Source organism: Elephantulus edwardii, unplaced genomic scaffold (assembly GCF_000299155.1).
Source record: "Elephantulus edwardii isolate Elephantulus edwardi_28Jun2011 unplaced genomic scaffold, EleEdw1.0 scaffold00092, whole genome shotgun sequence".
NCBI lineage: Eukaryota > Metazoa > Chordata > Mammalia > Macroscelidea > Macroscelididae > Elephantulus > Elephantulus edwardii.
The window spans coordinates 1,482,789-1,495,188 of NW_006399842.1; the positions used below are offsets into that span (position 1 = coordinate 1,482,789).

Consider the following 12,400-nt stretch of genomic DNA (forward strand, 5'->3'; position numbering starts at 1 on the left):
CGCCCCTTAAGCCGCTGTTGCCATGGTGACGCCGAGCTGAGCCGAGCCGCACCGACTGCGGCCGAGGCGGCCTGAGCCCCCCCTGGGCTTGGGGGTGGGAGGGGGACAGGGCACGAAGGGGCAAGAGGGGTCACCTCCCTCCGCCAACCTCAGCCACCCGCCGCCCCCTCACCTTCGGGCGGCCTTGCACTGTCTTCCCTGAATGAGGACACATACATACATACACACCCCCCAGTGACAAGAATCCACGCCCCCAACCCCGTCCGCTATTGACAATGCGACTTCCCTCATCTGCGAAGTGGGTGCTCTCGCAAACGGTGCTGAACAAATGGGGAAACCAAGGCTCTGAGAGCAGGCGCGAATTCCTCGTGGAGGCCCCGCCGGCCAACACCTGGAATCCCATCCTGGGCACCTTTCCTTGAGCAAGTGAAAGTCAGCAGTGGCAACACCACCATAGCACTAGGGACCCTAGTGCCTGGCTTGGAAAGGGTTCCAGAGGCATGAAGAGTTTGCTAGGTAATCTCACTGTATGCTTCCTGATTTGAAGCCAAGTCTGAGGGAAGCCAAGCCCTGCTCTGAAAGTGCTTCTGACTCCCTAGCAGGGGGTGGCCAGGATAGCCACTCTCAGATACTCAGGGAGGTATGAAAAGCCACAGGCAGCTTCAACTGGGCATAGCAAGTAGGCCATCTATCCAGGTACCCAATTGCCCAGGACTCTACGGAGGGAGCTTCACCCACTCCCTCTCACCTAGAGAGCTTCTGGTCTAAATGCAAGAAACTGGCTCAACACATGCAGGTTGAAACAATATTCCCTTTACAGGTGATGGAGTACTGGGCTCTCCAAGTGCCACAGCCAGGGCAGTGCTAGCACTTGGAACATCCAGATGGCGTGATGACGAGGAAAATGAGGGAGGTGAGCTCCTTGCATTAGGAGTTGAGTGAGAAGCGTTCTGGGAATCGCCACCCAGCCTCACTCCCAGGTGATACAGCAGACACAAGGGAATGGGATATTGCTTATTTTGCCTGTGGCTGCTTGTCAAGAATCTGTGCATCCTCCAAGTCACAGCTGTCAGGTATCACCCAAACAGGTATTCTCATCAGCTGCAGCCCAGCAAGTGTTTCTTAGGTGCTAGGGGCTATAGAACAGACCTCCAGAGAGAGAGCCCTTAAATACGGCAATGCTTAGCACAGAAGCAGAGTCAGATAACCGGATAAGCCAAGTAAGCACTGGTTTGATTGTGCTTACTTACTAATCTGTAGTGAACAGTTTCCCAGGAAAACCACAAATGGTGAGTGACCAGCAGGAGCAGTAGCTTCTGTGGAGACACGGCAGAAGTGGCAGGAACCTGGGCCTCAGCATAAGCTCTGAGCTCTCCCCACCGTGGCCTCTTGCCAGGGATGGGTGCACCTGGTTAACTTGGATGGCTGCTTCTCTCGCAGGTGTCGTTGTCAAGCAAGTTCCCCCAATGGACTTGTACTTTTCCTTTGTTTTCATTTTCTACACTGATGACAATTTTACAATTGTTACACTGTCGTGGTACAGAGAACCATGAAGCATGCTTCACAATTTATGCAGCTGATTATGTAGCAATCGTGACAGTTTTATCCCATTTCTGAGTTAAAAAAGGAAAAGGTTGCTGCCGTCTAGGAGGCTGGGTGAAATCTGTGCCACTCCTCACTTCTCTCCTTGGAGCAACACTTCTCTCCTCTGACAGGCAATCTCTTCTTTGAAGCCTACTCTGGCCAATACCTCTTCCCATCCTACCTGACAATGACCTTGACAATGTAGTATTCATTAATATTCATTCATTCACCTTTCACTTATTTATTATTTACTGAGAATCTACTATGTACTAGACAAGGTGATCAAGACAGCCAGGAACAAAAAGAAAAAAAGGAAAAAAATAAAGATAGCCATGAATACTGAGGTGAGCAGAATGTAGATTAACAAGAAGCTGGAGACCTCAGGTTATGAGGCAAATAATCCTTCAGAGGAACGAGGAACCCTCCATTGACTCCACTGCCATATCACACTTCTACCCTGAAAGGCCTTGTGTGCCCCAGAGGACACAGACCTGGGTCTTGCATACGGCAGGTGGAACAAATATGCATTATCTCAGAAACCTATAGCTAGGAGGGGGCACAGATGCAAGGAGCTGTATTTTAAGAGGGTGGCTAAGGCCCAGAGAGAGGAAAAGGCTTTCTGAGGTTGTACAGCAAATTTAATGGAAGCCTTTGAATTCTAATCCTTTGCCAGCCCGGCCTAACAGTTTGTGAGAGAACCTAGGAGGGTGGAGAGGCTCAAGGGCTACTCCTCACCTTGTTCTGAATCTGGAGAAAAGACTTTTTTTTTTCTTTTTTGTCCCTTCACAAGCAAGTCTTATTATTTGATTAATTAATTAATTAATTAAGCAGTTACAACCCCAAATTCAGAAAGGAAGAGTCAAAATTTTGCTCTAGACCTAAATCAGCCTCTAAGGTGCAGTAAACAAGCTGTCCCTTTTTTCTGTACAACAGGGTTCTTACTGCCCACTTTCCAGGGCTGCTGTGAAGTCTGCTGACAGCTCAGTGGCTGAGGGCTGAGAGCTGGAAGTAAACATGCAGAGCCCACATCCCAGCTCCATGGGCCCCTAGCCAGGAGATGACAGGCAAGGCCCTCACCCCTCTGTGCAAGGGGTTGGGGGTTCAGGAAGCATGAGGAAGAACAATGTAGATAAAGCTCTCAGCACACTGTGCAGTATACAATAAACACTCAATGAAAACCAGATGTTATTCTCACATCTAATTGACACATAAATGTATAGGATTGTTAAAAACATCCAGTGTGCAGTAACATATGTGGAGTCCAGTTCATCTGTGAGGGTTAGGCATGGTTTCTACAACCATTCCCTTCCACTCTTACAAACACTGGGCTCCCCTTAACCACACCCTGCAGTTGTGAGTTTATCCCACCTTTGTCAGGAAGGTAAGCCATCCTCTTAGGGCAGCTCAAGCTTGGGTTCAAATCTCCTTCCAAGAAAGTTATAAAGAAATTATTGTGCCTCTCTGGATTCTCCTTATCTGGAGGAAAACAAAAACAAACTACAAAAAAGCTCAACCTATTTACAGGGGTGTGGGAGGATTAAATAAGTTAAGATATCACCAGTAAAATCAAGCTACACATAGCAGACACTGTCGTTGTTATTATTACTGATGTGGTCCAGTACAGCTTCCTCTTTTATCTTACACACTTTTATGTGATCATCTTGTGGAAGTCAAGGTGCTCTGAGGAGCCCAAACACTATTTGGGGTTAGGGATGGGCTAGCATCATGGTTAGTGTTGTCCACCCAACTGTGTCCCCTAAATGAATGTGTTGTAAATTCTAGCTTTAATGCCTGCAGTTATAATCTCATTTGAACTGTCCTTGTTAATGTTATGCAGGATTAGTGTAGGGTGGATCTTAAGTCAATCTCTTACAAAATGTAAAAGGAGCAGATTAAGCAAGGAGAGATGGGGGAAGATAGATGCTAAGCCATGTGGAAATTCCCCAGAGCTAAGAACCAGAAATTAAAGAGACAAGGACCTTCTCTCAGAGCCCACAGAGAGGAAACCTTCTCCTATACCCCTATAGCTAGCACCTTGAATTCAGATCTCCTTTGTTAAAGCCATTCACCCTTTTGGTATTTCTTTGACAGCAGCACAAGACAACAAAGTAAATGAATGTACATTCTCACAAAGTGATCCTGGAGCCACAGTATGTCATCCCACTTGGTAGTTCTGAACTCTTTTTACCAACCACTATTTTCTAAAGCAACCTCACAGAGATTCCTGGGGTACAAAGCACACAGGTCAGGGAGAGGCTGCTATGGTGGATGCATTCACTTACTGCAACAGGAGCTGATGTCTAAAGCTCAACTTGCAGCCTGCCTGGTCTGTGGGAACGGAGACTGCTCCCTCTCAGACTTGGTGCCCTGCCTATTAAAAGGCCGTGTCTGCTGTGCTTGCTAACAGCTGCACCACCACACTTACGGTCCCAGAGTCTTTGCACCAGGCTGCCACCTGGTGCCACCATTCTCCCTGCCTGTTTCTCAGTTTGGTGTGGACAGCTCTTTAGGCCTCTATTCTCTGTGATGATCACCTCTTTGTCCTGACATCTTCCCTTCCAACTGATCTGCAGGCCCCTGGGCTCCTAGCCAGGTCACTGACCAAAACTCAGTCCCAAGAGTCTTCCAACGACTCCCCTACTCTTGCTCCCACCTGTGCACCACACTCCTGACATCTGGCCCACCATTCTGCTCCTGTTCTAGGATGTCTTGAGAGACTTTCTCAAAGGTCTTTCCGAATTCTAGGCATGTGATTTCTTCATTTACCCATTACAACCAAGTCCAAGGTTGATGATGATGATGATGATAAATTGCCAGTTATTGAGCTCCTGATCTGCCAAGTCACTCTGCGTCTGTGACAACTCACTCAACAGCCCTCAGGCCCTGGGGATACTTGTGTTACCAGCCCATAGCCTCTTATGGGGAATCCTTGGAATGATATGAGCTCCAGAACTCAGAGTGCTTTTGGATTTCAGAGAGAAAGGGAGGCTCAGTGGCAGGTTTATTATGTAACAGAGCTAGGGCCATAACCAAAGAGTTTTGGCCCCAAGGGTGAACAGGCAGAGGCCGTCTACATACACACAATACCACCCCAAAGGCCAAAGCTGACAGACAGAACTGACTGACAGCTCAGCCATATTCCTCACTTATGGCCTAGGCACTGTGCTCACCTCAGGTACCCAGACTCAGACTGGGGAGAAACAAAAAAGAAAGTACATTTTTCCCCATGTACAGGGACTCACAGGTATGTCCCTAGGTCTAGAAGTCCAAGGAGTTCACTCTTTTTATAGATAAGAAAGCCTTCTTAGTTCTGGCACCACTTGCACCTCATTCCCCACCCAAGAGGCAGCCACTGGGGGACCATGGGTTTTGTGCTCCAGCATCACAAGCTAGGAGCTGTGAGCAAATCACCATGGCCTCTAAGCCATCAATTCTCATCTGAGTAAAAGCACCAAGCCTGGGACAGAGTAGATCCTTATCAAGGGTGAGTTCCCCACCCAGACCCATCACCTATTTGGCCCTGCATCCTTCTTGTAGACCTGCCTTCATCGCATTTCCCCTGATAACCAACCACTGTACCATACCCACTGTGGAAAGGTCTAATGTGCCTCTGACTCTTGATGAGCACTGGATACCTAGCTGAGACCCAAAGAGAGTACTCAGGATGGAACAGAAACTCATGGGCCCTCCCTTGGCCCAGACTTAGCTCCCCCTCCTTTGGCCATTTCTAAGATCTATAGCCAAACAGAGACTTCAAGGAGGAAGGCTGTTTTGACGGGCCTGTCTCTCAAAGCATCTCTTTCTGGGACTTTGCCCAAATGCCAAAAGCACATCTAAATAAACAATTCCTTGGGAAGGGAGGGGAAGATCTCATCCAAACATCAGTATCCCAAGGAAAAGAGATAAGCTAGGTGGGTGCATGTGTTGTTGGCAGGCAGACCGTGCCCTAGTGGGCTGGTACAGGCTCCTGGAAAGAGCTGAGAAGGGGAAAGACTGCTTCTGGAATCACAGAATAGAGCCAGGAAAGTCCACAGAGAACAACACCCAACCCAGACCACACATCATACAATTGAGGAACCCGAGGCCCAGAGAATTGGGGCACGTGCTCTGAGTCACCAAGCAGGGAAGTAGCAGAGAGAAGCTAGAACTGAGGTCTCTTGATCTCTCATCCAGTATTCTCTGAAATTGCAGCCTCCCATGTTCCTAGAGCCCCAGGCTCCCTAGAGTTCCTCCCTTCAGGCCTTAGTTTTCCTCATCTGTAACCTGAGAGATTGAATTGAATCACAACCAAGCCACTTTCTAGCATAACTATTCGATGAGTCTATAAAGCTTGAGCAGCTGCTGGGGTGAGGCCACCTGGACACTCCCAAGCTTAGCAATGAGAACACCAGGGAATTCTCTAGCTCAGTCTGAGTTCTTCAAATGCACTTTTATTCCTCCCACCTTCTTCCCCAGTTCCCAAGACTCAACAGTCAGCAGGCTATCTGGCTTCCCTGGCCACCTCCCCTGGGAGGTATGTGCCATCAAAGGGATCCTGATTCGGGAATGTCTCATTAACAGTGGAATGTCAGACACTGGGACAGGCGAAAGAGAAGGGATATTTTAAGCTAAGATTAAGTCAGTGCCTTTCTGATGGACACCCACTCATAGGTCACCCTATGTCTGTGGAAACTGCTCCAAAATCTCAGCCAGTATTCCCTGAACCACAGGACCTTCCATGCACCACTTTACCAGAGAGGTGAAAGCCAGGTGACTTGAGTCTTAATACAAAGAGAATCTATGGCTGGGCCATGAAAGCCTCCAGGAAAGTCCCAAGAGGGGCTTCTGTGATGCTCAAGGACCATTTTGACATTAAAATCCTGCCAGGCAACCACAACTAAACACAGAAACACACACATACACACAGACATAAATGCAGGTAGACAGGAACTGGAAGACACATGAAAAAGCACCAGAAACACACACACAAACATAGGAATACACTGAAGGAAGTACGCAAATACACCCACATGCTCAGCTGTCATCTGGCAAACACACAGGGTCAAGAGCCTGTGCGTGAGCATGTAGTAAGTGTAAGAGCACGCAAGAGTGCAAACGCACACACAGAGGGAACACCTACAAAGAAACGCATATGCAAGCATAGTAGCCTCTTGTGGGTCAAAGGTTTATTGTTTACAATGTCTTTCTTAGCTATTGATTAACTGTTTATTTTGTGATGAAGTATTTACTATATCAAGGAGTTAGGATAAGGGTGGGATAAAAGCCCCAACATACTCGAGGCTTATATGGGAACAGCATTCAAATGAACCGCAACTGCCTGTCTCCAAAGTTCACCAGTCTCTGCAAAGCACCCAGAGTCTCTGTGAGACCTTCCAGTGAATCACTGAACTCAAGGAACATAGAATTGAACGGAGGAGGAACAGTTGATATTGGAAATCATGGAGTTATATACAACAAATCAAACATTTGGGACACTGTTAACTTCCTCCTCCTTGTAACTGGTCTGCTTCTAATTTGCAGAATGAATAATGAATACACTTCTCTTTCATCATCGTACACACACACACACACACACACACACACACACGCACAGAGAGAGAGAGATACAAAGAAATGCATGTACACAGGGAGGGATTGGCACACACACAAAGAGACGCATGAAACACACAGATAAACATAGGAATACACAGAAATAAGTATATACATCCACCCACAGACTCAGCTGTCATCTGGCAAATACACAGAATTAGACTCACACATAAGCTGATACACCCAAACACACCAGCCTACCTGCACTAACACTCATGAGTACCCTTATAGACAAGGAAAGTGCCCCCATAATGTGAGTTGGGAGCCCAGATCTCAGCCTCAAGGAGGGAAAAGAACGCCCTGCTGTTGCTGCCACATTCTCTGTTCCATGCTTCAATTGTGGCGGCCTCAGAGGCACAGCCTGTTTGCCTCTCCTGCACCCTGAAAACTTGTCTCCACCATTCCTTAACAGTGTGGATTCCTGGAGTCCTGACTCCTGGCAAACTAATCTGCAGGGCCCCACCCCTATCCAGAGCTGGAGGCATCTGCCAAACATTTCTCCCTCTGGCCATCATCCTCATACTTGAAACTCCAGCGCTGTGGTTCAAGTACTTTGTTAACTAACAAGTCAGAGGTTGAAACCTATCAGCCTGAGTCACTGGAGGAAGATGTGACAGTGTATGTCCAGAGACTTACAGCCTTAGAAACGCTAGAAGGCTGTTCTACCTGTCCTATAAGGATATTCCTCAAGTAAAATGCAAACAATTTTATCTGTTTTTATGAAAGGGTATGTAGTAGAGGATTCCACTACTTCATGGCTGTGGCATCTAACATGAGTAACTTAACCCCAAATCTGTTTCCTCTGCTGGGAAGTGCCAGTAACTGCAGCCACCCCTCACATATGACTTCAATGAGCTCATGTATACAACGAATTTAACACATTGAATGTTGCTGTTGTTGTTAGGTAGCATTGAGATGGCTTCAAGTTGACTTCAACTCATAGAAGCCCTATGGACAACAGACTGGAATCTTGTGCCATCCTCAGCATTTCTCATATGCTCAAGTCAATTGTTACAGTCTCTTTATCTTGTTGAGGGTCTTCCTCTCTTGCTCTGACCCTCTGCCCTACCCTGCATGATGTCTTTTCCCAAGGACTAACCCCTCCTGACAATAGGCTCAAAGTGTGTGAGCTGAAATTTCACGATCTCTGCCTCTAAGGAGTAACGCAGTTGCACTTCCTCCAAGAGAGACTTGTTTGTTTGACAGTCTGTGGGATATTCAGTGCTGTTCTGCTATAACTCAAAGGCACTGATTCTTCTTTGGTCTTCCTATTCATTATCCAACTTTCAGATGCTTAGGTAATTGAAAAGACCATGGATAAGATCAAACATACAATAAAATCTTTACTTTGTAAAGGAATTAGTTATAAGAATGAATAAGCTCAGTTCAATGAGCAGCTCTCCATACTGCAGCTGCTTCTTTTTCAGTACTGTGTTCAATTATTTCTGCCACAAATATTTTACATGCAGCTATTTCAAAGTGTTGGTTTAAGTGGGATCATCCCTTTGGTTAGTAAATAAATAAATAAATAAATAAATGTGTTTGTGCTAATAAAAAAAATACAATAAATGTTAGTTGCTACCATCATCATCATGTTTATTCCTTCTCTTTCAGGCAGCATGGCTAGCTCCAGCCATTAGCTAGAAGTGGACAGAGAGCATAAGTTTACAGAAGTGACATTAAAAACCAAATCCCCTCCTACAATTTATATGGTAGTGTCTTAGGCTAGGTTCTTCAGGGGAGCAAAACCAGTGAAGTGTGGATCAATAGATAAATACATAGGTAGGGATACAGACTGACTTATTTAAAGGCAATGGTTCATACAGTTATGGAGGCTGGTGAGTCACAAATTTGGGGGGGGGATGCGATATGTGTCAGGCCTCAAGCAAGAGGCTTATCTAGACTCATGTGGTTGCAAGGGCTGAAAAAAAAAAAATCATGCCATATACCAGGCAACTGGCTAACAGGACTAAGGAAAGTTCAAAATTTGTAGAGCATAGGACAGGTGCATGGCTCACATCCCAAGAACTGGAGGTCAGATGATGCTAAGTTGGATACAGGATCCAGAGAGCCAAAGCTTTACCAGAGCACCACATCCTAAAGGAAATTTCCTTTCAACTGATTGACAGTTCATATTTTCTCATTAAATAATACCTGCCAAGCCACTAAGAAGCATAGCTAAATAAGAGAGAGTGTGTGTGTGTGTGTGTGTGTGTGTGTGTGTGTGTGTGTGCGCACACATATATAAAACCTAAGCCATTACAGTCCAGTGATGGTCAGCTTTGTACCTACATACCTCCTCAAATCCTAATAATCTCTAAATAAAGATAATTACAAAGTCATACTTAGGCTGAACATGATACAACCAACAGATGTACACTCAAAACACACTACACTCAAAAAAACACCACATACATACAACACACTACCCTCTGGGTCACACAATTTGATGAGTAGAGGGAGGGGAAATGGAAAAAATCTGGTGTGAGAAACAATGTATACAAACTTTGTAAGCAAACCAGTAAGAAATAAAAATTTAAAAACCCAACACAAGGCTCTTGGCTCTTTTATATCTTATGCTTTATAAACAGGAGGGGGAAGGAAAAGTTCTATTCTAACCAAACAAGGAAGAAAGAATAAGACAATTAACAGTCCAATGAGAGATATGAAGATTCACATCATCCTTTTCCAGTGATATTCCTTCCAAGTCCCTTACTGTCCAGCCAAAACATTAGCCATAGCCCATGAATCCAATACAATTGGTCATCTCTCTGTCCAGCCAAACCATTAGCCATAGCCCATGAATCCAATACAATTGGTCATCTCTCCTTCTAAAAAAAGTAATACACTGCTTGAAGCTCTGCCCTCTGGGAGCACTCCCTTCATAAATGCCCTTCAGGCAAGTCCCTGAAAAGGCCGGAAATATTTCCCAGTGGTGTCTGCATATCATGGAAGATCATATATAAACCAGGCATGAGTTTTCTCTTTCTCAGTCAATGATCATAAGAAACTCCCTGTAAAGGCCACAGGCATAGACAGGGAGAAGGAAAGTAATATAACAGAAGTGGGAACTATAGGCATTTGCGTCACTTTTTCATGTAACTTGTGTGTGCCCTCAGGTTCTACAAGAACTCCATCTATTATATACCACTTTCATTTAATTATGGAATGCCACTATGCATGTCACACAACTAGTTCGTAATGGACAGCTTAAGTTGCATAATGACTTGGCTCATGATTAAGTGTTCAGTTTGTACTAAAGCCAAATAAGCAGCTGAAAGATGTTTCTCAAACTCAATTCAACTCATTGCTGTGAGTTGGAACTGACTGAGAGTTGACCTTCCACTGGGTTTCCCAAGCTATAAAATGGCAGTGGGAGGAGATTGTCCCTAGGGCACATTTATCAAAAAGAACAGTACTTACCTGCAGAGCATGGCAGACTTTGCTCCAAACCCCTAAGGGTCTGAGATGAGACTCTTGAACAGAGACATGCCAAAGACTCCAAACACCATCTTTATTTGCCACTGGCACATAAAGAACCATTGCATCAGCTAGATTTTACAATCCAAGTGGCAGAATGGCTTGCACCACAGCCTGAATTTGTTACAGAGCTGTCTCTAATTCTGGGCCCAGTGTAAAACTGGCAGTGTTTTTCAGTCCCACGATAAACAGGCCAAAGCTGCTGTTGTTCCTAGGTGTCACTGAGTCCATTTCAATTCATCATGACCTGATGTACAACAAAGAAAACACTGCTCAGTCTTGTACAATCCTCATAATTGTTGCTATGTTTGAGCATATTGCTATAGTCATCTCATTGAGGTCCTTCCTAGTTTTCACTGACCTTTTCTCTCTCACCAAATGTTCTTCTCCAGGGATTGGATATTCCTGAAATTGGATCTTCTTGAAAACATGTTCAAAGTACACGAGATGAAGTCAACACCATAATTTCAAGCATCCATTTTTCTTTGGTCTCCCTTACTGTCTAGTTTCCACATGCACAAAAGGCAACCAGGATTTTATTGGCTTGGATCAAGCCCACCTTACATGGCATCTTTGCTTTCCAACACTTTGAAGAAACCTTTTGCAGCAGATATACCCAATGCAATGACATTTGATCTTGTGACTGCTACTTCCATGGGCATTGACTGTGGATGCAAGTAAAATGAAATCCTGACATCTTTGATAACTTTAAACTTTAATCCTTTCTCTGCTTATCATGATGTTGCTTCCTTGTCCATTTGAGAGGATTTTGTGCCTTCAAGGAGCACTCTGGCTGCACCTTCTCCAAGACATACCTGTTCATTCTTTTGAGAGTCTATGAGATATTCAGTACTCTTCTCCAACACCACAGTTCAAAGGCATCAATTCTTCTGTAATCCTCATTGATTATCTAGCTCTCAGATGCATAGAAAGTGAATGAAAAAACCATTATCTGAATCAGATGCACCTTAATCTTCAAACTGACATCACTGCTCTTCAATAATTTGGAGTTAGGTTCCTTAATTCAATGAGTTTCCACTATCAAATCTAACTTATGCAAAATAGGAATGGCAGCAGTCTTCACAGATCATTGGGGCTCCCTTAAGGAATTTAATCATCACTACTATAGTAAAAAGTGTGTCCTCTGGGCACTTGGTAGGTTGGTCTGATGAAGCCCCTCTAACATGTTCATTTCTCTTGCCTTTGAATATATATATATATAAATAACCAATACCAAGGCAGGTCCAACATTTCAGTTATATTTCTTGTAAGCCACAGCTTAACCCATTCTGCAGTAAACCAACCAAATAAACCATTAGCTCTTTTTCTAACCTATCGAACTGAACATTAAATAAATAACTGTGCCTAGTGGGTTCATGCAGTGTTGCCCTGCTCTGTTCTGACGACTGCCTCTTGGTCCAAGTATAGGTTTCACATTAGCACAATTAAATGTTCTGTGACTGCCATTCTTCTCAGAGTCAGCCACAGTTTGTTATGATCCACGTAATCAAACGCCTTTGCATAATCAATGAAACACAGATATACATTCTTCTGGTATTCCTTGCTTTCAGCCAAGATCCATCTAACATCAGCTCCAATATCCCTAGTACCACGACCCCTTCTAAACCCAGCCTGGACTTCTGGAAGGGTGTACACCAGGGATGTGTCCTATCTCCATACCTTTTCAACCTGTATGCAGAGCAGATTATCCGAGAGGCTGGGCTCTATGTGGAGAAGTGTGCCGTTA

At 44.9% G+C, this 12,400-nt stretch overlaps 1 protein-coding gene across 1 annotated transcript in view; it reads right to left on the reverse strand.

The window, feature by feature from the left end:
* DAB2IP (DAB2 interacting protein) overlaps window positions 1-12,400 on the reverse strand; it is a 146,370-nt gene that overhangs the window by 96,868 nt on the left and 37,102 nt on the right. The window lies entirely within an intron of this gene.